This window comes from Podarcis liolepis (assembly GCF_965112155.1).
Source record: "Podarcis liolepis genome assembly, chromosome: 1".
Lineage (NCBI taxonomy): Eukaryota > Metazoa > Chordata > Lepidosauria > Squamata > Lacertidae > Podarcis > Podarcis liolepis.
Genome location: NC_139554.1, coordinates 711312 through 738460, shown reverse-complemented (window position 1 = coordinate 738460; position 27149 = coordinate 711312). Strand labels below are relative to the sequence as shown.

Below are 27149 nucleotides of genomic sequence, written 5' to 3'. Positions count from 1 at the left end.
TGAGTCGTTTAGTCGTGTCCGCCTCTTTGTGACCCCCTGGACCAGAGCACGCCAGGCCCTCCTGTCTCCCACTGCCTCCCGCAGTTTGGTCAAACTCATGTTTGTAGCTTCGAGAACACTGTCCCACCATCTCGTCCTCTGTCGTCCCCTTCACCTTGCGCCCTCCATCGTTCCCAACATCAGGGTCTTTTCCAGGGAGTCTTCTCTTCTCCTGAGGTGGCCAAAGTCTTGGAGCCTCAGCTTCAGGATCTGTCCTTCCAGTGAGCACTCAGGGCTGATTTCCTTCAGAATGGAGAGGTTGGATCTTCTTGCAGTCCATGGGACTCTCAAGAGTCTCCTCCAGCACCATAATTCAAAAGCATTTTCTTGGGGCCCCCCAAAAAATGTAAAGGGAAAGAAACTGGATGTACATTTCCAAAATATAAGAAAAAACAACAACAAATAAAATAAAACCTACACCCAGCAACAGTGTTTTGTGCTGTGTAGGCTCCTATGATGTAAGTCATGGGCCCCGCCTGCTAGCCTGCACCCTCAAATATCACTGGCTTCAGTTCAACAATTATTTTAATAAAATACATATTTTGTTGTGTGTAAATGGCTTGAGATACTTATTAGGTCCATAAATTACCATACAGCATATATTCAACACAAAAAGTGTCAATTTGTTGTTGGCAAAAGACAGCTGGACATAGAAAGGGCCCCATTACCTTCAGGAGCTGAGGGCCACATCAAACCTAAATCCGGCCCTGTTGAAAACACTGACTCAACCCAAGTTCTCATAGCTGTGCCTGCAGAGCCCTCCTTGTACCTTGTCTTTCTTGAGAGGATCTTCACTCTAACAGTCAGCGTTAAATTCCTCCTAAATTGACTCTGACCGGTTTTGCGATCAGGTCCTACTCTTGCGTACATGAAGCTGGCTGTACTGATAACGGATTTTGCAGAATTTCTACCCATAGAAATGAAAAGAGGGGAGCCTGGGACTGGGGGTTGGTTCCACCGCATCTTTTCCTGGTCCGAAAATCGGGTTGTTCTCCTGCTCTGGGCCTTCCTGTTTCTGCGTTCCGGCTCTGAAGAGTTTCCCCTCAAATCTCCCTGCACTTTTTTTGATGATGGCTTGGTGTTGAACAGACAACAACAACAGCAAAAAAATGTAATTAAATGATTCATCATCTTGGTCTCTTTGTTTTGCTTTTTTGCTGCAAGATACAAGGTTTTCCATCTCCCTGGTGCAGCTCAGCATCTGGAGAAATGAGATACGTATTGTTACTTTTAACTTAAATCATGGGTAGGCAAACTAAGGCCCGGGGGCCGGATCTGGCCCAATTGCCTTCTAAACGTGTGCTTTTATTTAAAATGCATATCTGGGTTATTTGTGGGGCATAGGAATTAATTCACCCCCCCAAAAAAAATATAATCTGGCCCCCCACAAGGTCTGAGGGACAGAGGACCGGTCCCCTGCTGAAAACGTTTGTTGGCCCCTGACTTAAATCATTATTTTAATCCTGGATCCTTCCTCGCTTCCTGCCACTCTAGAAGCAGCAGATTGCTGAGAGAGAGAGAAAACTATTTAAGGAGTGAGGGTTTGTCCACACTCCAATAACCCTGTACCTGAAAAGCCCAGGTAGGAGCAGTTTTCCGCTTGCCCCAGACTTTCCAGGCATGGGTCGAAGTGGTTTTGCCTGGAACCAGGAGAGATGGACCAGTTCCTGGTGGGTGGGATGGATGGGTCAATTAGCTCCACAACACCTTCCTTTATAAACTGTTTTACTACAAAGGAATTTCAGAAATAGACTGGAAAGAGAAGCTGCTGAATTGCAACTCATTACCAAACTTAAAACCATGGAGAGACCTGGTCTGAACAGAGACATTGGATTCTTATCTCATTATACATGACTAAGCCATCTCTCACCTCCTCACCCCTTGCCTTTTCCTGTAAGACCTATTGCAGTCGTTAAGAGCCGTCAACAGGCTCATCTCAGCTATCTGCCAATCTCCCATTCCCACCACCCTTCTGAGTAATACCCCTCCCCACCTTCTCACTATATAGAAGGGTCTGGCAACTTCTGTTTCAGTGTATCTGAAGAAGTGGGCATGCACACGAAAGCTCATACCAAGAACTAACTTAGTTGGTCTTTAAGGTGCTACTGGAAGGAACTTTTTTATTTTTATAAACCATGTTGTCCTCAGATGTTCCTTCCAAAAATATTTTTTTTCTTTGGTATGTCGGTACCTGTAATTCCTAATAAAAAAGCTTCTGGTTCCTTAAAAAGTTATTTTCAACTCCCCCCCCCCCATTTCATTATATATCATCTTCCAGAGGGGCAGGAAAGACTCCTTATGTATGGGGCAAAAGCCACCCGGATGTTATTAGCCCAGAGCTGGAAAGAAGCTAAAGTCCTGACCAGAGAAGAATGGCAAATCAAGCTGATGGACTATGCAGAGATGGCAAAGCTGACTGGAAAACTCAGAAAGCAAGAGGACAAAAACTTTACAAAAGAGTGGGAAAAATTTATAAGCTGTTTAGGAGACCACTGTACCCAGAAGACCACTTGAGATGCCAAGGGTCCAGTGGGCTGGTTGACTGGGGTTAAGCAGGGCTTCTCAGCCCCTCACCGAGGCAGTTGGAAAGACTGTTTGGGTTCCTGCAAAACACTGGTGAAATATTGACGTGCACATATATTGAATGGTCTGGTTGCAGAATCCTCGAGCCACATAGCTGGGAAGGAGTAAGAGATCAGTTGTTCCACTCTCCTGCCCCAAAGAAACATGGCTACCACCCTCCTGCGGGGTTGGCAGTTGTTGCTTGTGGATCCCATCTCATAAGGAGGTGAGGTCCCTTTGATAGAACCATAGAATTGCAGAGTTGGAAGGAATCTCGACAGAAATACCGCCCGCTTTGCTGCTTTAAAATGAGCCACGGAGGGGGGATGGGGGGGATGGATGGGAGCTCACTTTAAAGCAGCAAAGCGGACAGGAGCCACTTACATGTCCCTCCTCCGCGCAGCATTCGCTTCAGAAGACGCACAGACATTTCCCCTTACTTTTTAGGAGGACAAAAGTGCGTCTTATGGAGCAAAAAATACGGTAAATGGAGACGTCGCACAAAGCAGGGACGTAAGAACTGGGATCCTTCAAGAATCTGTATTTGGACTCGTGCTTTGAAAATGTTTCATAAATGTGGTGGACTCAGAAGGGGCAGACTCACCTTTGCTGGAGGTTCCTAAACAGTAGTTGGACAGCCATGTGTCAGGGACGCTTTGGTTGTGATTCCTGCATTGGAGGGGGTCCCTTCCAATGACTCAGGGCTAGGGGTGAGCAACACAACCGCCAAGTCTGTGCACCAAATTGCTTAGCGATTAAAATCAAAATAAAACACCCAAAAGGAGCTGTCCAAACTGGATGAATGGGCAGTGATGAGGCAAATGCAATTCAGTGGGGGAAAGTGCAAAGTGATGCATATCAGGACAAAAATAACAATAGCCTTCATTTCACAGATTTGCTTCTGGGGTCTGAACTGGTGGAAATGGACCAGGAGCAGGACCTGGGGGTTGCAGTGGACAACACAGGGAAGAGGCTGACCCTCTGTGCAGAGGCTGTGGAAAGGGCAAAGTCCATGTGACCATGGAAGCTCATTGTTCCAAGTCGGTCTACCTGAGCGCACCATGCGCTGCAAGCAGAGGCCAGGGCAAGCGCCCCTGAACCTTGCCTCTCCTTGACAGCTCCTCCAATGGAGCAATCAAGAAAACCTGACAAGAGAGGACCTGAGGCACAGGCCGGTTTGCAGCACTTCCAAATATAGACCCGAAGGCCTGGGAAACAAGACGGTTTTAATTACCGAGGAAGCCAAAAGGGGAGCATTTTCGTTGAAAGATCCAGTCAGGCCTCCTGGCTGCACATTAGCACAGTTTGGATGAGTACTCCAAGGACAAACAGCGCTGATTACTGAATAACACCTATAAAATAGATATTATTCATTAACACTTTGCCACGGCAGAGGAAAAAAGAAGGAGAAGAGGATAATTTTAACAGCACAGATGCTGCGGAAAAGCACAAACTATATTCAGAGCAGAACTCAACAAGCTCCCCCACCCCCCAGTGAAAGATGCAGTTTAGGATTTCCTCCCCTGACATTTTCTAATATTACATTATTTAAGTGGCATAACCAAGAGAGGGTGTTTAAATTTTATTTTAAAAGTGGCACAAATCATAAAGCAGTGCTGGGAGTCTGCATTTCAGTTCTGAAGAAATGTCTCCAAATGATCCTGCGGAGATCAAAGTTACAAATTAGTCCTCAGAATCTGTTGTACATTTCAGGGCTTCTCTTTTCGCTCGCCCTCCGTGCTCAGAAGGAGGGATTATGTAGCTTCTAGAGGAGGAATTTGAGTTTCTGGTTCCTGCCAGGATCCTTCTCTCTCTGTCTGTCTGTCTGTCTCCCCATCCCAACATCAAAACCAGCCCCAGGAAGCTTATAGATTAATTTAGTGGAAGGTGAATTTAACTGATCCAATGCAATCAGACCAGACAGTTCTCTGGATAAGTCTGCAGGGCTTATAAAAAGAACTGCACCCTCCGATTCTGTGCAAAACTGAGCCTCATCAGTTCCTCCACTGACTTGTCTCAAATGCACTGCATGAGTCCACAGTGTGATGCAGCAGCAAGAAAAGCGAATGCTATTCTAGGCTGCCTCAACAGAAGGAAATCTAGGGTCCAGGTCAAGGGAGGTCATGGTTCTGCTCTCTTCCGCCTTGGTCAGACCACACCTGGAATCCTGTGTCCAGTTCTGGGCACACAGTTTAAGAAGGATGCTGACAAGCTGGAAGGTGTGCAGAGGAGTGTGACCAAGAAGATCAAGGGTCTGGAAACCAAGCCTGATGAGGAACGGTTGAAGGAGCTGGGGATATTTAGCCTGGAAAAGAGGAGACTGGGAGGAGATTTGAGAGCCATCTTCAAATACCCGAAGCACTGTCAAATGGAAGAGGGAGCTAGCTTGTTTTCTCCTGCTCTGGAGGGTAGGACTCGAACCAGTGGTTTCGAGTTGCAAGAAAGGAGATTCCAACTAAATATCAGGAAGAACTTTGTGATGGAAAGAGCTGTTCAACAGTAGAATGGCCTCCCTTGGAAGGTTGTGGGCTCTCCTTCCTCGGAGGTTTTTAAGCGGAGCTTGGATAGCCATCTGTCATGGATGCTTTAGCCGAGATGCTTGAATTGCAGGGGGTTGGACTAGATGACCCCCAGGATCCCTTCAGACTCTACAATTCCATGATTCTAGAATTAAAATCCCCAAATAAATCCCCTTTGGGCATGTAGGGCTGGTTGTCGGGCTTTTTCGATCCCAGCTTATGATGCAAGGAATTACAGTGGTACCTCTGGTTACGTACTTAATTTGTTCCGGAGGTCCGTTCTTAACCTGAAACTGTTCTTAACCTGAAGCACCACTTTAGCTAATGGTGCCTCCCGCTGCTGCCACGCGATTTCTGTTCTCATCCTGAAGCAAAGTTCTTAACCCGAGGTACTATTTCTGGGTTAGCGGAGTCTGTAACCTGAAGCGTCTGCAAGCTGAAGCGTCTGTAACCCAAGGTACCACTGTATTTCCTATTTTTCTCCTTCTGAATTCTGCCCCTTCCAGAAGCTGCCCCTGGTGCTCAGAAGTCAAGAGGAGCAGGAAGCCAACTCTGCAGGGATTTCCGGAGCCTCCCATCCCTCTCTGAGCCCCAGTGAAGCTGTGCTTGCTGGCTGATGGGGGGCTGCCCTCTTGCTGCCTCCCAGCCTGCCTCTCTCCCCATCTGCTGCCAGATCACATCCACAGTTGCCTAGCAGTGAGATGACAGAGGCAGAGGAGGAGATGCGCCTCCCATCACAATCCGTTTCTCCTAGTGGCAAACAAAGGCAGGGCAGCCACACAGGAGTCGCACGGTAGAAGGAGAAGGCATGGGAACTCTGCACGTGCCCAGAGGCAGCTGCCCTGGGCCAGCACATTCGGACAGGCTCTCCAGGGTAAACAGAGAGCTCCCTCTGCTCCTCATTCATTTCAACTGCGGGGAGGGTCATGACTGGGGACATGGAGGCCTCAGATACCTGCAGTTGCCCTGAACACGCTGAAGAGCTCTCCTCCTCCTCTCCATCACAACCAGGAGGCGGAAAGGTCTTCATGCAGCGCATAGTTCGCTCTTTTCCCCCTTTTCCCCTTCTGTGACGGAACTCCTACTTGGGGACTTCCCTGGCTTTTTTCTGGTCCACCTACGACCAGTTTGGATAGTTAGCCTTGGTGAAAACTTGACATTTTCATCCCCAAAAAAGTTTTTGACTTTCTGCTGAAATGTGGCTGCATTTTAATGTTTTAATGTTGTGTTTTAATCTTGTTTTTAAGTTGTATTTCAATCAATTTGTTTTATATTTGGTGTTAGCCGCCCTGAGCCCGGTCTTGGCTGGGAGGGGGGGTTATAAATAAATTGTTGTTGTTGTTGTTGTTGTTGTTATACTGCAAGCTGCCCTGCGATCCTTGGATGAAGGCAAGTATATAAATGTAGTAAATAATAACAATTATGATAGATTCTGGTAGGTAGCCGTGTTGGTCTGATGGAGTAGCATAAGAGCCCCAAAAGAGCCTGCTGGATCAGACCAAAGGGGCCATCGAGTCCAGCCTCCTCTTCTCACAGTGGCCAGCCAGATTTGAACCCAAGACCCCTCCCCACCCGAGGTTTCCAGCATAGACATCCTGACTAGTAGCCACTGATAGACCTCTTCTCCTCCATGAATTTGCCCAGTCCTCTGTTAAAACCACCCAGGTTTTGGCTGGCTGCCATTGCTTCCTGTGGCAGTGAGTTCCACAGTTTAACGATGCTCTGTGTGAAAAAGTCCTTTCTTTTATCTGCCCTGAATTTCCACCCTTCAGCTTCGCTGGATGTCTCCACTGAGTTCTAGAGTTATGAGGGGAAGAGCAGAACTTCTCACCATCGCCTTTCTCGGCGCCAGGCATAATTTTATTGCCCCTTGACTCCCCTTTTCTCTAAGCTAAAAAGTCCCAAACACTGCAAGCTTTCCTCATAGGGAGTCTCTCCACCCTCTGGGTCATTTCGGCTGCCCTTTTCTGAAAGTTTTCCAACTCCACAATCTCCTTTTTGAGGGCAGGTGACCAGAAACGGATACAGGGCTCCAAACGCACCAAAGATGTGCACAGTGACATCCTGATATCGGCCGTTATATTTTCAGTTCCTTTTGTCACAGTTCTTAGTGCGGAGTTTGTCTATTCCACAGCCACTTCACACTGACCCGCCAATCCTGTGACAATATATGGTTTGTGTCATTTTCACTAATTATTATTATTATTATTATTATTATTATTATTATTATTATTATTTATTATTTATTATTTATTATTATTTATACCCTGCCCATCTGGCTGGGTTTCCCCAGCCGCTCTGGGCAGCTTCCACTAAAATACAATAACCTATTAAACATTAAAAGCTTCCCTAAACAGGGCTGCCTTCAGATGTCAAATATATGCATTTATGTCGATTTCTCCCCTTGACCCCAGCCTGGATTCAAAGCTCCCCTGACTCCTTGTCCGACTGCTTTCCGGATTCGTCTTCCCCCGTCTCCTCGTCCCCCACCAGGAGCAGAGCGCATCTGGCCTTCGTTCCTCTTAATCGCTTCTTGGCGTCTTCCATAATTCTCCCGCCATTCCCCAGCCCTCCTGCCTTCCTATTAGAATTCTTATGGAGATGAGGAGCCTGGTGGGCTGCCAGGGCCTGGTTTTCCTGCTCTCCATCTTTCTCTCTCTTCCCGGGGTCTTTATTTGCTTTCTTGATTGCAGCCGACTCCGAGTAGGAAGTTCACAAACATCCCTTTGGCAGCAATTTGCTCGCAGACTAATTGGTACACATTTCAGGAGAGCAGAGCTGCCTGCCTGGGAGCCAAGGTCAGTTTGCTGAGAATGCAGAGATCCCAGTAGGTTTCCAAGGCGTCGTGGGGGAGGCTGGGTGTTTCAGCAACCCTGAGACTCACCCGAGTCCATTGCAAGGCAGGCCTGGGCGAGGCAAGCCTTGGAGTCCCTTCTCGGAAGTGGCGCCTGCTCTATGCAACTCTCTCCCATCAGGTGTCAGACAGATAAACAACTACATGACTTTAAGAAGACTTCTGAAGGCAGCCTTCTAAAGAAGAAGAGTTTGGATTTGATATCCCTCTTTATCACTCCCCTAGGGAGTCTCAAAGCGGCTAACATTCTCCTTTCCCTTCCTTCCCCACAACAAACACTGTGAGGTGAGTGGGGCTGAGAGACATCAGAGAAGTGTGACTGGCCCAAGGTCACCCAGCAGCTGCAGGTGGAGGAGCGGGGAAGCGAACCCGGTTCACCAGATTACGAGTCTATCGCTCTAAACCACTACACCACACTGACTAGGGATGTTTTTAATTTTTGATGCTTTAATGCATTTTTATATTTTGCTGGAAGCTGCCCAGAGTGGCTGGGCAAACCCAAATACAGTGGAACCTTGGTTTTAAGCATCTCAGAAGCCAAATGTTTTGAACCCAAATGCCGAAAACCCGAAAGTACTGTATTTTCCCGTGTATAACACCAGGTGTTTCCCTTAAAAAATAATGTGAAAAATTATGGGGTGTCTTATATACAGGGCTACCTCACCCCATTTTTAAAAATCTGAGTCCCCCAAAATAGGGGGTGTCTTATACATGGGGGCATCTTTTGGACGAAAAAATACGGTAATTGCTTCTGTTTTCAAACACGCCTTGGAAGTTGAACAGCTTCTGAGGCGCGTTTTCCATTTTTTCCCATTGATTTTGCAGCCAACCCACTGATCCTCAGTTTCTGAACGTTTCAGAAGTCGAACAGTCTTCCGGAATGGATTACATTCGAAAACCGAGGTTCCACTGTAGATGGGTAGCAAATAAATAATAAAATTCTTATTCTTACTCTTCCAACTCTACCGTTCCATGCTTTCATGAGTCATTGGAAGTTTTAAAGCAGAGGTTGGATGCTCCTTGGTCAGCGGAGATCCCTGCATTGCAGGGGGTTGGGCTGGATGACCCTTGGGGTCCCTTTCAGCTCTCTGTTTCTGTGATTCTAAGAGCTGCATGAAAAAGGTCAGTGCTTGCTGGCTGGCCGATGCGTCACGGCGTGGCAGCTGTGCCTGCAGCTGCCTCCTTGTTCTGCAGCCAACCTGCCCTTTCTCTCCTGAGGAGGCACACATGGTTCGCTTGTCGGACGGGTTTGTATTCCGCTGGTATTACATGGGGGGGAGTCTGGAGCACCTGCCCCCCATCAGCCAAGGGGCCAGAGGCTTCTGAGTGGCTGTTGCGACAGCTGCTTTTTGACAGTTCCTGTTTGCTCCCGTTGCAGGGTTTGGAAAGAGAACAACTGCAGCTTTTAATAATAATAATAATAATAATAATAATAATAATAATAATAATAATAATAATAATAATTTATTTATATCCCGCCCTCCTCAGCCGAAGCCGGGCTCAGAGCGGCATTTTACAACAGTAAAATGATAAAACATTCTAAAATCATTTCTTTATAAAATTAATTCCAATCAAATTAATGGCAACCATTGGGCTAGAAGCTCTGTGAGGATTGCCAAAGGAGGGAGTCAGGCTGTGCCCTGACCAAAGGCCTGGTGGAACAGCTCTGTCTTGCAGGCTCTGCGGAAAGATGTCAAGTCCCGCAGGGCCCTGGTCTCTTGTGACAGAGCGTTCCACCAGATCGGGGCCACGGCCGAAAATGCCCTGGCTCTGGTTGAGGCCAGCCTAACCTCCCTGTGGCCCAGGATCTCCAAGGTGTTTTTATTTGAAGACCGTAAGTTCCTCCGTGGGACATACCAGGAGAGGCGGTCCCGTAGGTACGAGGGTCCTAGGCCATATAGGGCTTTAAAGGTTAAAACCAGCACCTTAAACCTTTTCATGGGCAAGTGGGCAGTCGGGGGAGTGCCCCCTGGGGCTGGGGCTTTCAGGATGGGTGGCAGAACCCCCTGGAGGGAAATGGCATTACCTGGGGGGCCACTAAGAGGTGTAAATGACTATCACATAATGGTGTTTGGGTGCTGGAGGTGTAAATGGTTTTGGAAGGCTGGCATCACTCAGAGGCAGATTTTGAGGAGTGCAACCAGTTTGCCAGGACTGGGCACTGAGCCAGGAGGCTGCCCAGGGGGCGCTGTAACTATGACTTAGAATGGAAGGCAAGAGGCAGGGGCCACTGAATTTTGTCGTCACCCAGAGTGCCGCTGAAATTCAGAAGCCCAAAGCCCGCCACTGTGCCAGGGGATCATGTTCATCCGTTTTGTTGAATTAAACTAAGTAGTTTTAATTGCATTTTGAACAAATATGCAACACTTGTTACCGTTTCAGATTTAGTTGTGTTCTTACAAGGTTGCCTCACTTGACATGCTCCCACTCAGCTGCTTCGATGGGCTGAACTGGCACTGCTACAAGTGCCACAAAACACCCATCCAACATTGGTAAGAACTTGGGCGTTTAGTGTGCCAGTGTCTGCAATTGCCTTCGCTGCAGTCTTTTCTTGCTCGCCTTTTCTTTAAGCTAAAAGTCCCAATTGCTGCAATCTTTCCATTCAACCTCTGCTTAGAAACCGCCAAGGAAGGAGAGCCCACCACCTCCAGAAGGAGACCATTCCACTGTTGAGCAGCTCTGGTGGTCAGAAAGTTTTCCTGAATGTTTAGTTGGAATCTCCTTTCTTGTAACATGAAGGCTAAAAGCGCTCTCCATGGTGCTGCTTTTCAAGGAGAGCTGGAGAAATTCATCTGCTTTGAATTGTGGCTGCCCTTGCTAGTGGATGTGAACATCTGGGAGCACATTACTCTTGCGCTGAAAGTGGCTCCCTGTTTATTTATTTTGAGCCTGATTTGAAAGGCTGCAATTAACCCGTAAAGTCACATGGTGGGACTGCTCAAAACTGGCCTAATTTTGGATTGAGAGGTCTGCTGAGATCTCTTTGATAGCTAACCCCCCCCCCCATTACTCCATCTTTCCACCTTAAACTTGTGTTTGGACACAGAGCGGGATTTGGAAAGTGAAGAACTAAGCAGTCATCACTTAACAGTAGCTCAGGGCTGTATTGCCAGATCCTGCAAGACCTTTTCATCATTTGGGTTTCTGATATTCAAGGGTTTTGCAAGTAACCCTTTTTGAGGAGCTCTCTCACTAACTGAAAGTATCCGAAGGACAGACCTTGAATGACCATTATTTTTTCATATGTGTCATGGTTTTATTTCATATACAAATACTGAGGCGGCTGGTGGTTCCGTGGAGCCACTATGTTCAAATATCTGGCTCTTTATTCTCAATAATGAAGGCGAATACTTTTATTTTCATAAATCTTCTTTCTGTTTGGGATCTTTTCAAGAGCTAACCCTTCATTATCCTTTTGGAGCTTCATTGCATCTTTCTACTTTCGTCCTTCCAGGCTGTGATGCTTTGTGGTTTAAATGTTTGATCTTCTATCTTTCTTTTTGTAATTTTTTCACTTTTGTTTTTTTAACAATTCATATATATTTTTTTAAAAAAAGGAAAATTAAAGGTGTCAGTGAGGCAGATCCCCCTTTGCTCTTTGCACCTGCTCCTAAGATGAGGTTCTCTCAGGGGAGGGGCTTGCCTGTCTGGCCACCCATTGGTTGGTTGGGATGAGGGGCGGGGCCTTCTCCAAGGGGAGACCTGTGCTGTCAAAGCCCTTCTCCCAGATGGAAAAAACTTATTGGTTCCTCCCCCCCCTTTAATTGCATGTTAAAAGACGTGTTATTTCCCCCATCATCTGAGCATTTGACTTGAGTTTATTGCTAAAGGATTTATAAGCTGCTAGAAATAGGATAATGATATATTTTTATACTGCTGCTTTTAGGTGGTTTCATCAGCCCAATTTTGGATGTTTTAGGGATTTTATGAGGTGTGCTTTGCTGTTTTATATTTTTACTTCTTGCAAGCTCCCTAGAGGGCTCTTTGGAGCCATACGCCGCGATAAACATAACTTTAAAAATCATCTATTATACAGGGTTTTTTTAAAAAAGTTCTCACAGGGTTTTGTGCTTTAAAACTGGACAACAGTTCAGACATCCTGAAATATCATGATAGTGCATTGAAACCATCTGGAGTTGTCCTCTCCACTTGCCAGAGAGACCTGATCCCAGAGGTGGAGGGGAGGGGATTTGATTCAGTTTTCATTTGAAGGTGGATCTGCCTAATGCACACTTTTCAAAACAGCTTGAGAACCGTCCTTCCAATGTCACACTTCTCCCAATCTTGCAATGGAGTTCTCCAGACACATACAAAAATGCAGATCCGGGGAGTTAAGTGCATTAAAAAATATGCACACATTTGTGGAAAATAGCACACACACAAATGCATTATATTAGGGGAAATTGTGTTGCAAAAATGGGTACATTAAGCAAAATTGCACACACATCCATGTGCATTTGGGGGGAAATTTGCACTAAAGTGCTAATGGATTTTCACCAGGTCTTCTTTCTTTGCAATAGGTAAAGGTAAAGGGACCCCTGACCGTTAGGTCCAGTCGTGACCGACTCTGGGGTTGCGGCGCTCATCTCACTCTATAAGCCAAGGGAGCTGGTGTACAGCTTCGGGTCATGTGGCCAGCATGACTAAGCCGCTTCTCGTGAATCAGAGCAGCGCACGGAAACACCGTTTACCTTCCCGCCAGAGTGGTACCTATTTATCTACTTGCACTTTGACGTGCTTTCAAACTGCTAGGTTGGCAGGAGCAGGGACCGAGCAACGGGAGCTCACCCCGTCGCGGGGATTCAAACTGCCGACCTTCCGATCGGCAAGTCCTAGGCACTGTAGTTTAACCCACAGCGCCACCCACATCCCATTGTTTGCAATAAAAAATAATAAAATCACAAACTGGTGTGGAAATGTGGGGAGCCGAACTTAAGAATGGACAAATGAGAAACTAAGCAAAACCAAAACAGACAGATCCATCCATCTCTAGTTGACCCTCATTGGATTCAGTCCCTGATCTTATTCATTCATTCATTCATTCATTCATTCATTCATTCACTAACTACATTTATATACCTGGTTCTCCCATTTCATCCTCACAACAGGTAGGATAGCCTGAGAGAAGTGACTGGCCCAAGATCACACCCCGTGAGCTTCATGGCCAAGTCTCCCAGGTACAGCACTCTGCCCATGACGCCATGCTGGAGTTCAGAGATACCACAATATCAAAATAAAGGCACGGAGGTCTCCCTTTCCATCACAACCTCCTCCATATTCACCTCTAGTTCATGCTCCACATGCCTTTCTTTTTATTGACAGGCCATGCTGCTCCTTGGCCACCACTTTGCATCCACCCATTGACGCTTCTGGCTGTTTATGCTGCTTTTACTTCAGAAGACTATTAAAATCTCTCTCTCTCTTAAAAATGACGTGGGAAGACATGGCAAGCCAGAGGCATCATCTGCCTTCCTGGGAGAAGGGCCAGGCCTGAGTGCACTCAAGGAGCAAATCAAGGGAGTCACCCCAACATCTCAGGGGTTGCCAGAAGACCAGGATGCGGCCAGGAGCAGGACTCAGTTCTCCCCCCCCCCACTGCAAGGGGGCACAGAGTTTCTCTCAGGGGACGCCCGGGGTTGTTGTTTCGGAGGGGAAGGATCCCAGGCCGAAAACGACATCAGGGATTCGAAGCTGCCATTTCCTGCTTGCCTCATTTGACTTCTGGTGGCTTCCGTCCAGAAATTTCTGGGCTGCTTTTGCAGAGCAACTGATATGATCTGACCATTCTTGTAACACTCCATTCAAGATAAACTCAGGTGGAAATTATCTGATAGGCTTTCAGATAAAATAATAGGTGGGTGAGATAAAGTCCTGCTGTGTGTGTGTGTCTTCATGTTGGTGTGCGTTGGGGAGAGAGAGAGAGAGAGAGAGAGAGAGAGAGAGAGATACCAATCATACAAACCCACAGAGAACGGTGTTTTTCTAAGCATTAGATTTTTTAAAGTTTAAATGCTTCTATCCCGCCTTTCCACAGCAGAAATGAGACGCTTAAGGCATCTAACAAGAAGTAAATGAATACAATCAGAGAATAAATTTAATACAGCAAAACAAATGAGATAACAGAGGCAAGTGATCAGTTGCAGAGGATACTCAGCTGCAACCAAATTTGATGGCCAGCTAAGCTGTAAGATTGTTAGAGGGGGAGGAAGGGGAACACAAAAGCTTTTTTGTCTGTGAGTGTCTAAAGTGCGAGAGGGAAGGGGCGCTGGTGAAGGCGCATCTAATCTCCTGGGACAGAATCTACAATGCAGGTGTAGACCTTTAAATCGGGGTAATCCATCAACACAGCCCTTACTGTGCATTTGCTAACGCAATTCTGGGACTAAGAGAGAACATTGGAACATAAAAAGAACCCAAAGGAGGCCCATAGTTCAAACGATGTGCAAGGCGGCTTACTACATAAAACATATATATAATTACAAACATAGCAAAAGTAGTCATAAGCAGCGAACAAGACAACAGCAGAAGAAAACATCTAAAAGTACACAACCAAACTGAACAAGTTCCACATAAATCATATGATCCAAAATAAAGATACAAAAAAAAAATAACATCAGCAACAGCAACAACCCACCTCCAAGAAATTCCCTAAACAACACCCAGCCCAGGATTTGTAGATGGAGTCAGTCAGGGCCTGACCCTTCCAGGTCAGGTGAGAAAGGACTGCAAGGCAGGGAGCAGATCTTCCACGATTCTCAGTGGTCAACCAGATGCCCATTATGAGGGAAATTGCAGTCAAACATAACTATGCATGAGTGCTAGTTAGTACATGAAGGGGTTAAGACCATGGAGTTAAATCCCCACACTCAGCTAGGTCCTGCCCCCTCTTCACTAATGAGGGCGGAATGAAGCCTTCTCTTCCTGTTCCCTCTCTCTCTCTTTGCAAGGAAGACATGCCTAAGCAAGCTTCAAGCTTAGAACACATGTTTGAAGCTATCTCTCTGTATTTTCTACCTAAGAGAATTCTGCCTCTTGAATAAATGCATGAATATGACCTTTGGAACGATTTGTGAGTAAAACATTTTAAACTTACTTAACAATGTGTGGCCTGTTTATTGCAAGAGGTGTGGACAGAAGTGGCTGCTGGATGAAATGAAATGAAATGAAATCTATACTCCCATGTTATACTGCTGCTAAACCTTTGTGCTGCTGGAGAGTGAGTTTAGCCCTCCATTTTGAATCTAGGCACCTAATCAATTCTTTTATTATTTACATGAAGATAGAGCTCATCTCTGTGTCCTGTGGGAGGGAGTTCCATAGTTTAACTAGGCATTTCAAAGCACTCCACCCCCACCCCACCCCCGTCACAATGGGGCTTGTATCAGTTTCTACCTACCTGCATCTCCACCAATATTTTCTCCTTTGTCTACCTCCTTTGTCCACTCCGCATTTGGGGACCAGCTTTGTTTCTTGTTCTCCAAACTTGTGATAGTCCCAGAAAAAAAGGAGCTCTCTGCATTATCCTCCGCCCATCTCTGCAGAGTGAATGCACGACGCAGGTTGACCATCTGGGAAGGCAATCAATTTATTAACAAGATTCTTCTTCCCACCCCAAATGCAATAACTAAAAAACTCTTGAATGGGCTTAATTTCTGTCTTTTATCTGTAACCATCTGTTTCCCATTGTTTGACTTGCTTTCAATTAGGCCTTTATCTTAGTCATTGTTAAATAAACTTCAGTTTCGTTTACTACCGGCAGACTTAATGGTGAGGCTCTGCTGGGAGGGGCGGCTTGGACGGAGGTCTGCCAACTCAGTGATGCTGCGCAAAGGTGAGATGTGCTGGGGGGTGGTTAGGCACCCCTGCTTTCAAGAGACCATCCCAAGGATCTAAGTCTGAGAAGGATCTTGATCTTCATAGAATCATAGAATTTTGGAGCTGGAAGAGACCCCGAGGGTCATCTAGTCCAACTCCCTGCAATGATGGAACCACAGCTCAAGAGTCCTTGACACATGGCCATCGACTTCTCTTTAAAAACTTCCTGTGAAGGAGGGAGACTGTTCCATGGTTTTTACTCTCATAAAGTTACTCTCAGCTTTTACTCTCAGAAAGTTATTCTTGACGTTTAGCCTGAATCTCCTTTCTGGCCATTTGAATCCACAAAGCTGCACCAAGCTCCCCGAACCACAACGTCAAAATTCTGTGTTTTCAAAAATAAAGGAATAATCCCAGAAGGGGTAGTCGTGTGTTCCTTCTCCCGGCGCTCTTTGCATAACCCTCCAAACAAGTGCTGTGAGCTGTCCATTGGCGGAGGATGAATAATGCATCTGGTGGAGTGTGCTTGTGGTCAGATTGTTCATGGTTGAGGTGCCGGCCTCTGGAGAAGCATTTCCATGAGTGAACACAGAGATGTTCTTGCCCTGGGATGTTGCCTGCTCTCCTTTCATTGCAGCTCTTCACCCACATGGAATAATTCAATCTTCCACTCCTACCACAAACATAGCCTTGTACTCTCACCTCAATCTCCAAGTGGTCAGAGACACCAAGGGTTCCAGACTCTGGCTTGGTTTCCCTGGAATGGAGGTCAGCAAAGATGGTGGTATCTTCAGGATACATGGTTTTATTGACACACGTATGCAACTTGAGCATGGGATGGAGGGGCTAACAGCATCAACACCCAAACAGACCTTGCTTCTCCATTAGTCGCAGTTGTGGATCCAGCACAGAACAAGCAGGTCTCTTGTGTCTCCAGCTTCCAGCTCAGCTTTTCACACACCCTCTGGCTGCTAGGTAGGAACACAACCATCTCTTAGTTTCAGCTCTTGCTCTTTGGGCATGGGGATGGGGACACTTACTTGGCCAGCTAAGGTCATTGTTTTGCAAGGAAGCTTCTCTGACTGGTTCAGTAATTGTTATGTGCTCAGCTTGGGTCCTAGAACAATAGGCAGGTAGGATCCTAGAATGCAACAACCTGATTGGCCGGCAGGAACAGCCCAATCAGGCCCCAGGAGGATGTTAATCAGCCTATTAGGCTGGTAGGATCCCAGAATGCAACAACCTGATTGGCCGGCAGGAGCAGCCCAATGAGGCTGCAGGAGGGAAGCAGAATCAGCCAATCAGTTGGGACCTATTGTGTAAATAATGTATATAAAGCCTGAGGTTTTGGGGGGAAATTCAGTTTACGAGCTGCAATAAAGAGCATGAAATCACTTTGAGACTCCGAGTATATTTCACTGGAGACGAGAATGGGATCCCGCTGAGCTGACAGCCACACACCACACAGCAGCCCACTGTTGGCCACACCGCTGCATTGCATCGCACATCTAGGCTACAGCTCCAGGACCCAAGCATAGGCGCCGACTCCATGGGGCCTGAGGGGGCCCGAGCCCCCTCAAAAATTCGTTTGGGGGGGCTCAGCCCCCCCAATAATCTCAGGCGGCGGTGGGCGCGTCCGCGGCTTTTATAGGGCGCCCGGCGCGCACCAGCTCAATAACGGGCACCGGTGCGGCGGGGGGCGCCGGGCCGGGGGAGGGGGGCGGCCGGCCTGTCTCCTTGGCAACCCCATTGAGCAGCGCCGGCTCCCCCGGGAGGGCCATCCCCCCGCGCCGCCGATCGCCAACACCGCCGACGCTGTGGCTGCCCGAGCCCGAGCCCTACCCGAAGCCCGAGCCCGAGCCTGAGCCCGAGCCCAAGCCCGTCAGTCAGTCAGTCAGTCAGGAAGGAAGGAAGGAAGGAGAAATGGGGAGGGAGACGAGGGAGGAAAATTACGCGCAGGGTGAAGAAAGGAGAAGGGCGAACGAGACGAGCTTCCAACCCAAAAAAGGGCTGGAAGACTGGGAGGATGAAGGATCGGGAAAGAAAGCGACGCCTTCCCCGCTCGCGACGTCGCCCGCTTGTCATTGGCAGCGCAGCGGGCGCCCAGAGGAGCTGGGCACCGGCGCAGGGCCTCTCCACAGCCGCGGAGGACAGCTGCGCGGCTAGCAAGGTGCGCCGCGTAGAGCGCGGCCCTTGTGTGGCCCGGTGGCCAGGCAAGCTCGGGCGGGGACCCCCATGCGAATCTAAGACGGGAGAAGAGGGCAGAGCAAAGGGGGTCCCTTCCCCAACCTCCGGCTCTGAGACTTCCCTGCGCCCCAGAAAAGCGAAAGGATTTTCTCTTCTTCTTTTTTTATAAATATTTTATTAAGTTTTCAAATACAAAGTTAGAAACATACACTGAAGAAAAAAGTAAAAGAACAAGAAAAAGAAAAAAAGAAAAAGAAGAAAAGAAAACCAACCATTCAACACATTTTTTATATAACTAACTGGACTTCCTCGCATCTCCCTTACCCTGCATTCTTTATAATAAAGATATCAGCAAATTATTACCTTGTTTCGTACCTTATTTTGTACTTTTCAAATACTATACCTCTAAATTTAACATACTTTTCATCAGTTACTTATATCTTAAATTAAACATAGTATTACCTTAGATTTTGACCTTTTCTTACTTAAAATATAATTTCCTGTTTCCCAAATCTAATTGCTGAAGCTATAGTTTCCGAATCGTGTAAATTTTTAACATTCATACAACTTATATTGTTTTTGTAAATAGTCCTTAAATTTTTTCCAGTCCTCTTCCGTTGTTTCTTCTCCCAAATCTCGGATTCTGCCAGTCATTTCAGCCAGTTCCATGTAGTCCATCAATTGCGTCTGCCACTCTTCCAGTGTGGGCAAATCTTGTGTCTTCCAATATTTTGCGATAAGTATTCTTGCTGCTGTAGTTGCATACATAAAGAAAGTTCTATCCTTCTTTAACACTTTCTGGCCAACAATGCCCAAGAGGAAGGCCTCTGGTTTCTTGGGAAAGGTATACTTAAATACCTTTTTTAACTCATTATAGATCATTTCCCAGAAGGCCTTCACTTTTGGACAAGTCCACCAGAGGTGAAAGAATGTCCCTTCAGCCTCCTTACATTTCCAACATTTATTATCAGACAGGTGATATATTTTTGCAAGCTTGACTGGGGTCATGTACCACCTATAAATCATTTTCATAATATTTTCCTTCAAGGCATTACATGCCGTGAATTTCATTCCGGTGGTCCATAACCTTTCCCAGTCCTCAAACATGATGTTATACCCAATATCCTGAGCCCATTTTATCATGGCTGATTTGACTGTCTCATCCTGAGTGATTTTCTCTTCAACCTGCCCTCCATCCTCTTGCAGAAAACTCTTTGCCTGCCCTGCCCGTATCTCGTTTTTGCTTTTTAATTCCACACACGCACCCTTCGGACTTCGTGGCAATCGGGCGCACGGGTGCGTTTCCTAAGAGAGTGAGGACCCCCGCCTCCTCCCCACCTGCTCCCTCGCCAGCCAGCCAGCCGCGCGCCCTAGCCGGAGAGCCCCGGCCGTCCCCGTCGCGCAATCGGCTGGATCTCCCTTCAGCAGGCCGTGCTCACAACTCGGCCCAGGGACTCCCAGCAGCGGATCTCCGGCTCAGCTGAAGAATCCGGAAACAAGCCCCCTCCTCCCCAATCGCTCCGCCGAAATACGCTCCAAAACCCCCCAGATAGGCCGCCGGCCGCCAAGTCTAGTGGCGCCCTGAGCGAGGGTCTCTCCCCAACACCGCCACCTCGAACTGCGTTCTCCCGGCTACCCGAGTGAACCAGCGGCAGGACCCCGGTATGGGCCCCCCCAATATTTTTTATAAGTCGGCGCCCCTGGACCCAAGGACCCAGAATGGCAACCGACAGCAGCTAGAATCCTCTCTTGGATTCTAACCCACATTGGGTACAGGATCTCAAGAATGGAAAGGTTTCAGGGCATCATCCAGACTGACCCCTCTGTGGGGTGTGAAACACAGAGCAGTCAGGTACAACATCCCTAGAGTGGACATAAAAAGGGGGTGTCTGGACCAGCCAGTCAGAACTTTCTGTTTCCTCCTGGGCTGGGACAGACTTCCTCTGCATGTGACCAGAGGTGAGTAACAAAATACCTCAGCGGAGGCCGCCGTCTCTCTCTCTGACTCCATTTCTCAAAGAAGCAACATCTGCTTAGCCTGAGATGCTTCCTTGGCTTTGGGCAAAGGAATTATCTCCTTATGGGACAGTTTCCAGGTACATTACTTCTGTAACCTAAGTCTGCCTTCTGGGATCCATCTGTGAACAGAATGTGAGTAAACTCTTTTATACTTTTATACGAGACTGTGTCATGTCTATTCTTCTTAAGAGGGAATAAAGGGGAATTACCAGGAAACTTATTTTAGAGGCTTATACAAGCCTGGCAAAGACGTTATCCGCTGTGTAAGTTTAAAAGGGAAATGTTACTCTGCCAAATTGTAGAACTTGTTAACACAAGTTGGAATGGATAGAATTGAACAACATACCCTCTCCTGCCTCCCTGAACATTCCCACACCCTCCCCCCTTCCTAAAATCAGGAATGAGGGGACAACCGTCAAAACATCTCCATCTGTCTTGATGACGCCTTTCATCTGGTCATTTTCAGCAAGGCAGGAACCCAGCCACTTCCTGCTGGGCTGCTTGATCTTTATCCTTAGTTTTGCTCAGAGGTTTCATGTGATAATCTCCTAGCGCTGAGAATCCAGGATGGCAGTTCAGTCGTATGTTTGCCATTCCGAAGTGGGATTCATCAGGCTGCAGACTAAACAGCCCATTTTGTGGGATGCTTAGAACTCCACAGATCCATTTCTGCCAATTGCTCTGGCCGTCTTTGCTCCCAAAGAACAGCTGCCTGGCATCAGAAGCAGAGCAAAACGGCTCCGTAGCTCCGAGGGAAGCTAATTGCAGCAAGCGAAGCACCATTGCTAATATGCGCAGTCCTGGAAATATCTGGCACAGGGAGGCTTCGGAATTTTTCTCCACAAACAAATTGAAGAACATGAAGACATAAAATGAGGCTGCTGGGTCAGACAACAAGGGGCCCGTCTATTCCAGTATCCTGTTCTCCCAGTGGCCAACCAGATGCCCCAGTGGACAACTAGCAAGCAGGATCTGACCACCAGGGCCCTCTCCCCTCCTGTGGCTTCCAGCAACTGGGATTCAGAAGCATCGCTGCCTCCAGCTGGGGAGGGCAGAGCATAGACATCCTAGCTATCTCTCCCTCTCTCTTGGGCTCAGGTGCTTCTTGCTGGGTTCCCCTAATGCGCATCTGGTTGGCCTCTGGGAGAAGAGGCTCTTGGCCTGGATGGTCCACTGGCTTGATCCAGAAGACTCTTCTTGTCTCTTACGCTGAGAAACCACTAGAGCAAAGTCCTTCTGTTTGCAAAAGAGACTCTGTTTTGGCTTCCAGCTGCAGACACTTGTCCAAAGAGCAGAGGATGTGTAAGAGATTAGTGCAACCCCTGCAGAGGTGAGATTGTGATTGGCAAGCAGGGTCAAGCGGTCACTGGGAGGAAACCCCAGAGGTGCCCCAGCTTACTTTGGCCTGACCTTTTGTTAAGGTCTGTCCCGGCTGCTCAAGAAAAGTTTCCTGCTCCCTGGCAAAGGCTCCGAAAAACAGCATCGGAAGGAAGGTTCTTTGTGTGGCCTTAAGGACCATTTGGGGAGGGACTTGTGCCCACCAAAGACGCAGGCGGTCGCAGGGAAAAGTGGAAATGGTTTTTTTACAGAAGGTCTTGCAATATGAAAGTTGCAATGTTCTACTCACCAAAAGTTTTTATCTGTGGATATTTTAGATTTTGGGCCTCCCTCCCTTCCAGCTGCTTTGGTGAAATGGGGGGGGGGCATGAATTCCTCTAGCAAACAAACATACTAAAAGTTTTAGGACACTGGGACCTTTGAAGGCATTTGTCTTCGGGGTGGGAAGGATGTGCTCAAGCTACGTCCACCCTGCTCTCGCTCTCTCTGCTGGTCTACACCTAAGGCCCATGAGCCGGAAGCAGCACGCAGAGGTTGTTTGACTGGCCCCCGAGCTGCCCCTGAACCGAGTCACCTGATCGTGCGCTACGCTAAACCAGCGCAGTGCAGTGCAGTGCAGTGCGGGGACTAGCTTCCGTGGCACCGAAAATCATGTCTGCGCAAATGCAGATGCCAGAAATCATGGGCGCCCGTGTGATCTGGCCCACAGAGGGATCTCTGTGGGACCGATCCGGCTCAGGCAAGATAAACCTTGCTGACCCCTGGTCTACACCTTGGAGAGAATCTGCTTTTACCCTGGCCTGGAAGGCTGCTACTGTTTGCTTGCTTGCTTGATTATGGCAATGATACCCCACCTTTTTAATCCAAAGAGCTCCACTTCTGCATTTGTGGAACACCGGTGTTTGGTATGGCAGCATCGCACTTTGGAACTCCCAGCCTATTGAGATCAAGCAGGTGCCTTCCTGGCACTCTTTTGGGTACCTGCCAAATTCTTCTTCAGACAAGCTTGTCCAGATGTTTAAAATCTCATGAGTTTTAATCTACTTTTACTCTACCGTTATTTTAACTTTTCAGAAGTCTTAAATTGTTGTAAGTTTTCTTTATTGATCATTTTATGTTTTTTGTCAACCACTTTGAGGTTTATTCCTACAATATATATATATATATATTTCATTTCTTCTCTGCAGCAACAACCCTGCAAGGTAGATTGGGCTGAGAGGCAGTGACCGGCCCCCAAGGTCACACCCAGTGGCCTTCATGGGACCAAGCAGGGATTCGTACCCTGAACTCTTCCAGGTCCTAGTCCGACACGCTAACCACTACACAACCACTGCCTCTCCAGTGGCTTCCAGTGGGTGCTAAACCCTAATCCAGCCACCCCTTCCTACTCTCCTTGTGGCCCCTTGATTTCAGGAGGGTGAAAAGTGCACAGCGATGTGCTGGATCATAGAATCATAGAATCATAGAGTTGGAAGAGACCACAAGGGCCATCGAGTCCAACCCCCTGCCAAGCAGGAAACACCATCAGAGCACTCCTGACATATGGTTGTCAAGCCTCTGCTTAAAGACCTCCAAAGGAGGAGACTCCACCACACTCCTTGGCAGCAAATTCCACTGTCAAACAGCTCTTACTGTCAGGAAGTTCTTCCTAATGTTTAGGTGGAATCTTCTTTCTTGTAGTTTGGATCCATTGCTCCGTGTCCGCTTCTCTGGAGCAGCAGAAAACAACCTTTCTCCCTCCTCTATGTGACATCCTTTTATATAGTTGAACATGGCTATCATATCACCCCTTAACCTCCTCTTCTCCAGGCTAAACATGCCCAGCTCCCTTAGCCGTTCCTCATAAGGCATCGTTTCCAGGCCTTTGACCATTTTGGTTGCCCTCCTCTGGACACGTTCCAGTTTGTCAGTGTCCTTCTTGAATTGTGGTGCCCAGAACTGGACACAGTACTCCAGGTGAGGTCTGACCAGAGCAGAATACAGTGGCACTATTACTTCCCTTGATCTAGATGCTATACTCCTATTGATGCAGCCCAGAATTGCATTGGCTTTTTTAGCTGCGGCGTCACACTGTTGGCTCATGTCAAGTTTGTGGTCAACCAAGACTCCTAGATCCTTTTCACATGTACTGCTCTCAAGCCAGGTGTCACCCATCTTGTATTTGTGCCTCTCATTTTTTTTGCCCAAGTGCAATACTTTACATTTCTCCCTGTTAAAATTCATCTTGTTTGTTTTGGCCCAGTTCTCTAATCTGTCAAGGTCGTTTTGAAGTGTCATCCTGTCCTCTGGGGTGTTAGCCACCCCTCCCAGTTTGGTGTCATCTGCAAATTTGATCAGGATGCCCTTGAGTCCATCATCCAAGTGGTTGATAAAGATGTTGAATAAGACCGGGCCCAAGACAGAACCCTGTGGCACCCCACTAGTCACTCTTCTGTGGTTCCCAGGCCCTCTGATGCAGCCTGCCTGCCTGCTTGCGGAATAATTGTCAAAGGAGAAAATCTCCCATAACTGTGATAAAGGAAGGAATCATCCTTTTATTTTCAGTGGAAATGAAAACATGATTTCTATCGCCGCGATAGAGTCGTTTATTCACTGGCAACTTCCCATCGCCATTTGTTTATTGCCAACCGAAATGCATGTTTTATACAGACCGATGTTTTTAATCTTTGAGCAGCAGTGCACTTCCCAGGGAAACACCCCCCCCCCCTCGTTGAACTCATTTTACCTTGGGAATACAAATCGCTTGTGTCAGATCAAGATGCAGAGGGACGGGGGAAGAAAGACGCTCCGTCTTTGGCAGCGTGAAAGGGGAGAGTTGGGCGAGGATGACAAAGGCCTGAGGGAGGCAGGAGGGGCCCTGGCAGATGCGGAGGCAGAAAACCCTCCCTTTCTGCATCTTAGTGGCACCCCCAAAGCTCTGCGCCCAAAGCGAGGGAACCGGTCGCACTGTCCTAAATCTGCCTCTGCCATCCCTGGCTCCTGTGGCAGGGGGTTCCACAGTTTAAGCATGCACCGCAAGAAGAACTCCTTTCTTTTATCTGTCATGAATCTCCCAAGCTTCAGCTTCACTGGATGTCCAGGAGTCCTGGGGTTCAGAGAGAGGGAGGAAAGCATTTCTCTCTCCCCTTTCTTCCAGGTTGTGCATCATTGTATAAACTGCTACCATAGAGGGACGCGGGTGGCGCTGTGGGTTAAACCACAGAGCCTAGGACTTGCCAATCAGAAGGTCGGTGGTTCGAATTCCCGCGACGGGGTGAACTCCCGTTGCTCAGTCCCTGCTCCTGCCAACCTGGCAGTTCGAAAGCAAGTGCAAGTAGATAAATAGGTACCACTCTGGCGGGAAGGTAAACGGCGTTTCTGTAAGCTGCTCTGGTTCGCCAGAAGCGGCTTTGTCATGCTGGCCACATGACCCGGAAGCTGTACGCCGGCTCCCTCGGCCAGTAAAGCGAGATGAGCGCCGCAACCCCAGAGTCAGCCACGACTGGACCTAATGGTCAGGGGTCCCTTTACCTTAAAAGGGGGGGGGGGAGAATAAACTGCTGCCATATCAGTTCTTCCTCATCTTTCTCCTAAGTGTTGCAGTTTCTGTGCTAACGTTGGCCAGGATCCCCAGTGCTGCCTGACCTCTGCACTTCTCATCCCATCAAGCTACTTTTTTTGCAAGAAGAAGGTAAACATTTGTGTTGGCCGAGATGATTCTGGTGCAGCCGAGCGAAGAGCTCTTGAGAGGGTCCAGCCTGATCTTCTGGGCTTCCCATTTCCCTTCTGCTGCCCGGCAATGACATTAAACAGGATGAGATCTTTGGTGACTGTTCCATTCCCCTCTTCTCATTCTGCTGTTATTTTTAATGAGTCATTAGCACATCGTGTTGGCAAGGACTAAAGCTCCTTTGACACTCCTTTGGAAGCGGAGATAGTGAGCCTGGCAATTGGGGCTGCGAGCAGAGAGAGATTATTGGCCTTGCCATCCCATTGATGGAGACTTCTGCTCAACAAAGGCACTTGAGGGAGCCACAAGGCGAAAATTGGGTTTGTGTGGGAATCTCGTTTTCTTTCTCCCTATAGAGGAAGCAATGCTACCAGCACTTCCCCACCTCCTCAAATTACCGGTATTTGGGAGTTTTAAATCCCCCCCCCCCCGCTTGCTAAAGCATGGAGTGAGCTGTGATTCCTGCCTTGCAGGGGGGGGGGGTGGACTAGATGACTCTTGGGGACCCGTTGAACTCTGCAATTCTGTGGTTTTATAAAGGGTCCTCTCTTGCTGGTGGCTTTTTTCTCCTGCAATGTGTCATTGATGCAACAATAGCACCTTCGTGATGGATTTATGCTAGGCCATCCACCCAACATTTTGCTTCATTATTTGTTCTGTGACTCTTCCCCTGATGTTCCTGCATTATTGACGTCTGGAGCGACACTCAGCAAAAGCTGCACACAAAAAATATAATAAGCTGGAGCACTGCTGGACTGGATGGGCCCCCTTTGCCCTGATCCAGCAGGGTCTTCGGACGTTCTTATCTTGAGCCTTTTTGTCCTGCTCCGTCCTGAAGATGACCAGTGGTGGGACCCAAAAGCTGCCAAAAGACACCGGCAAAACCAACCCTCTTCCTGTGAGGATCGATAAAGCTGCCAAGTTCTGCATCTGGCTGTCACTCCCCCAAAGAACTGGGAGGAATCGCAAGCAGGAAAGAAACTACCCCCAATATTTGCAGGGCTAAGTATGTGGGGTTTGGCTCTAGCAGGAGGGAGAGATATCAGCCTTAACAGCTGCCATCCATGCAGTTTCCGGAATGGCGAGGTGTTCCTTGAAATTGCTCTGTGCTTGTTACTGCCTGAGATCTGGAGTGAAGGTAATTGGGCACTCAGACTTCTCAAGGACCCCCCTCCCAATTCCAAGGGATTATTGGGGAGAGTGATCTGATGGGGAGACTCAGGAAGGGAGGGGGGAGGCTGGCTGCCTGGCTGCAAAAGGCCTTCCCGGTGGCATTCTGAAGACACTTTCTCCCCCTGCGGTGTTCCATATAGACATAATTGCTGCAGATCTAAAATGAATACGTTCGCTTCCACGTGGGAGAATCACTGTTTGTCATCATCAAAGCAATTCGGTTGCTGGAGGAAATCGCACGTAAAAGCCGCATGGATTTTATAGGGAGCGGTTGAGTGGGGAGGGGGGTTTCCTCTGGGGGAGTGGAACGTGTGCAGCTGCAGTGGGCTCTTCGTGGAAGAAAGGCCACCAGTCAGTCTTTGCTCCCCACCCTGCCCTACACATTTGCCCCAAGTGGAACATTTTGCCTCCCAGGAAGGAACAGAAGCTGAAAGTCATTCAGCACAGAGTTCAGCTATGGAACTCCCTCCCACAGGAGGCAGTGGTGACCACCAGTTGAGATGGCTTTAAAAGAGGATTGAATGAATTCATGGAGGAGGAGAGGCTATCAAGGGCTACTAAGCATGATATCTATGCTCTGCCTCCACAGCTGGAAGCAGTTTCTGGAGACCCCAGGAGGGGAGAGCACTCTTGGGTTCGAATCCTGCTTGCAGGTTTCTCACAGGCATCTGGCTGGCCACTATGAGATCAGGAAGATGAACCAGGTGGACCATTGGTCTGATCCAGCTCCAAGACTCCATGTCCTCACTTATAGGGGAGAAGGTAGAGCAGAAGATCCTTCTCCACTTGCTTCTTGACCTTGGTGAGTGCAGTATGTGGAAGGGGGGGGGCTCAGGGACCCCACCATGACCTGCAACATCCCAGAATGCAACAGGCCCAATTAAACATTTCAGCCAGGCCTCTTCATCACCCTTCCTCTTCCTTTGCATGGTCA

At 48.0% G+C, this 27149-nt stretch overlaps 1 protein-coding gene across 1 annotated transcript in view; it reads right to left on the bottom strand.

Moving 5' to 3' along the window:
* LOC310712607 (uncharacterized protein) overlaps positions 1-27149 on the bottom strand; it is a 250599-nt gene that overhangs the window by 220992 nt on the left and 2458 nt on the right. The window contains exon 2 of the mRNA XM_083515830.1: positions 5323-5629. The gene's annotated coding sequence lies outside the window, so the exon portion shown is untranslated. The remainder of the gene's footprint in view (positions 1-5322; positions 5630-27149) is intronic.